The sequence below is a fragment of the Panicum virgatum genome, chromosome 4K (assembly GCF_016808335.1).
Source record: "Panicum virgatum strain AP13 chromosome 4K, P.virgatum_v5, whole genome shotgun sequence".
NCBI classification, from domain to species: Eukaryota; Viridiplantae; Streptophyta; class Magnoliopsida; order Poales; family Poaceae; genus Panicum; species Panicum virgatum.
Genome location: NC_053139.1, coordinates 16,540,659 through 16,544,146, shown reverse-complemented (window position 1 = coordinate 16,544,146; position 3,488 = coordinate 16,540,659). Strand labels below are relative to the sequence as shown.

At 47.4% G+C, this 3,488-nt stretch overlaps 1 non-coding gene across 1 annotated transcript; it reads left to right on the top strand.

The window, feature by feature from the left end:
- The first annotated feature begins 3,086 nt into the window (after window positions 1-3,086).
- LOC120705367 lies at window positions 3,087-3,195 on the top strand. Its single transcript, XR_005687948.1, has one exon. It is a non-coding gene; the product is annotated as a small nucleolar RNA R71 (small nucleolar RNA).
- Window positions 3,196-3,488: the final 293 nt, after the last annotated feature.

Sequence of the window (3,488 nt, the reverse complement as noted above, 5' to 3'; positions counted from 1 at the left end):
AAGTACGCCTCATCGATCATAACACGGGGCTCCTCAATGAAGGGAACGGGGTTCCCATATAAGATTCCCATGTTTGATGCGATGCGGGTAACCAAAGAAGTGCATTCAATAGGACCCATCATCCGAAAATTTGTGAGCCATTGCTTAACCATTGCTTGTGCGGGGGAGATTCGGATTTTGTTGACCATGGCGTATAATATCATCAACTCATCATTCCGCACTGGTCGTGGATCATCTCTTGGAAAGAGTGATAGCCACCCACTTGTGCATCAAACGAAGAGTCGGATTTTGAATGTCATTGCACCGAGGTGCAAACTTGCCATGAACAACTTGACCCAAAATCAAACCCCAAAACTCATGTCGATCAAAACCGCGGCAAGCTTTTGCAAGGGAAATCGACAAGCGCGCGCTAAAACCAAGGAGGTGACTGAAATTTCTCCAATTAAAATAGCGTTCAACTCCAAAAAGTCGGAAAGAAACACCATCGTCCACCTCCCGAAGAGTGCAAAGAAACTGGATGGTGAGGAGACGAGAACCATTCTCCTCAATGGGCACAAAACCATCTCATCCAACCGCATGCCAAACACAAGCGAAGTCAATGTCCATACCTGTTTTTTCGAGAAGGTCTGGATCGAAGGCTCTGGTATGAACAAAGCTTCGATTCTTGATCATGGCGTAGGCTTGACGCTCGCGGTCGTCTTGCAAGTCGAGGTACGGTGCATCATCTTCATCTATTTCCATGTCCTCGGCTTGCGGTTCTTCAGCTTGCTCCTCTATTTGTTCCTCTTGTTCGTCTTGCTCATAGTCCATCGTGGTCGGCGTTGGAGTAGGTTCGGGAGAATGACAGAAGCTCGACCCACCCCGTGAACGAGATGAGCTTGACCCTGTCATCTTCTTGATAGCTCCGGAAAGTTTCCAACTTACACCCTTCATGCTTGCAACAAGAGCGAACAAGAACGAACGAGAACAACTCGGTTTGGGTTATGTTAGCGAAATCAAAATGAAATTCTTACCCGAGAGTTGTTCCTCCAAATATGTGATCAATCTTTCAGCAAAGAAATGAGAGAGAGAGATTTCTTGAAACCAAACTTGAGCCAAAATCCAATGGAAACCCGAGCAAGAATGTGTGAGAGGGAGTGTGAGTGAGGGAAGTGAGCATGAGAGCTTCACACCCCCCTCTCGGCCTTTATTTAAAGGGAAGATGGCGCGTGCACCATGTAAGAGGCTGGCCACAACAGCTATGGAGCCGTTGGAGAAGGTGGGACCCGCCCAACGGTCACCTAGGGTCGGCCGACCTGTGGGGTCGGCCGGCCCCATGGTGGGCCCGCTGGGTCTCCCTTTTGGCCAGGCATCTCTTCAACGGTCAAATATTTTGAAAATTTGGTGCACGGCCAAAGTTTGCTCGAAAAGATGTTAAAATTTATTTTCCAAAAGATTTCAAAACTCAGAAATTTTTTTTTGGTATTTTTGTTTAAGGCAAAGGTGCTAGAAAAATTCCAGCATGCAGAAAACAATTTTGAAAATTTCAAACATGCAGTGGAGAAAAACAAATAAGGTGTAAAGAAAATGTTGAAAAGCGGAGAACAAATATGAGATAAATCCCAATTTACCTTTGGCAGGGGCGCGTCGTTCCCCATCGTTCTTACCATTCGTCGGCTCGTCCTGGAGAACTGGATGAGGCCGAACTCTCAACCTTCCGCCACACCTTCTTTGTTTTCTTCTTTCTTTTAGGTGCGGAGGGTCGGGGTTCTAGCTGGGGTTCTGGTGCACCCCAGAGTGCTTGCCCTTCACTGTCTTGTTGGATCATGAAGCGCTACTCTTCCTTCTTCTTGAACCTGAAAAATATATCCTCCTTTCCGACACGGAAACGGATTTCTCCCTTTCCGACATCGATCCTTGCCTTGGCATACCTTAGAAAAGGTCGCCCAAGTATGAGGTCGACTCCGAGGTCGCCCTCCATATCCATTACCACAAAGTCGCCAAGGATGAAGGAGTCCCATACGCGTACAAAAACGTGTTCGGCTATCCCTTCGGGATACCGAATGGTTGAATCTGCAAGCTGTACGAGCATATTTGTTGGGGGAAAGAGCAGGGTATTCAAGTGCTTCATATATTACCTTGGGCATTATATTCACGCCCCCAGATCGCATAGGCATCGCTCGAAGTGTTTGATGTAGATTGAGCAGCTGATCATGGGGACCCCTGGATCCTCTTGCACCGCTGCTACCATGCCATCCCAAACGTCATTCCTTGGGGGATAGCACCTACCTGCATGGTTATTGCGTGGTGGCCTCCGAGATGAGTTATCCCGTCCGGTAGACACCATGCTGACATTTTCAACGGGAGACTCGGGTTGCCCCAGGATCTTCCTGCTCTCAACAGAAGGTAACGAAGCAGCAATTTGTGCAAGCTGGGTTTCGATCATTTTGTTGAAACTTAACTGGTTTTTAAGAGTTGAAGACAAAGTTTCAAGCTTAACATTTATACTTTCCTGGGATTTTTCATTGGCCAAAAGCTTTTTATTTATATTTTCGTTGATTTTAACTTGGCCAAGAACAAGTTCTCTCAAGGGAGGATGGTTTGAATTGAAATTTGAATTGAAAGAAGAGTTGTAATTATTCCCTCCCTGAAAAGGTGGACGTGGCTGGTTCCACCCCTGGCCTCCTTGTTGTGGACGGTATCCGTTGTTGTTGTTGTTGTTGAGGTAGGCGCAGTCTTCACGGGTTTCGGGGCAGTCGTTCCCCGAGTGTCCATCATTACCACAGACTTCGCACGTGAAGTGCGATTCCATGGCACGAGCATAATTTTCTCTATGCTTCTTGAATTCGTCCCTTTCGCCGAGATGCTTTAGTAGGAGGTCAAGTTTGGCAACGATCATATCCGTCTCTTTGATGGTATGCATGCCTTTGGTGCGGGGTTGGAGTCGTTCATCGCTCCACCCCTGATTGGAGACCATCTTCTCGACCAATTCTTTTGCTTTGGCGATAGTCAGGTCGAGGAAGGCTCCTCCAGCAGCAGCATCAATGTTGGCTCGACATGTCATTGTAAGCCCGTTGTAGAAGCTTTGCAGGACGAGCCACTCATCCATGCCATGATGAGGACATGCCAGGATATATTCCTGCAGCCTCTCCCAAGCTTCTGGGATGGATTCCATCCCTGTCTGCTGGAAACTTGAAATTCTCACGCGCAGGGCATTTGTTTTGCCTAGCGGGAAGAATTTTGCGAGGAACGCCTTGGAGCATTTGGCCTAGTGTTGACGGTGCTTAAGTGCCATTTTCACCCATCAACTATACTCAATAATAAAGGAAAACTACATGCCTTACTCGCATATTTATATCACTAACCTTGCTCCACAGTTGTTTTCGAGTTTTATACATTTCAGATGAGCAGGAGCGGAATAAGACGAAAACACGCAGCAGACGCCATACAACTACGCAAAATATCGCGTCCGGCGTCACCCACTTACAAGGAGGGCCCATCTGGCAGAG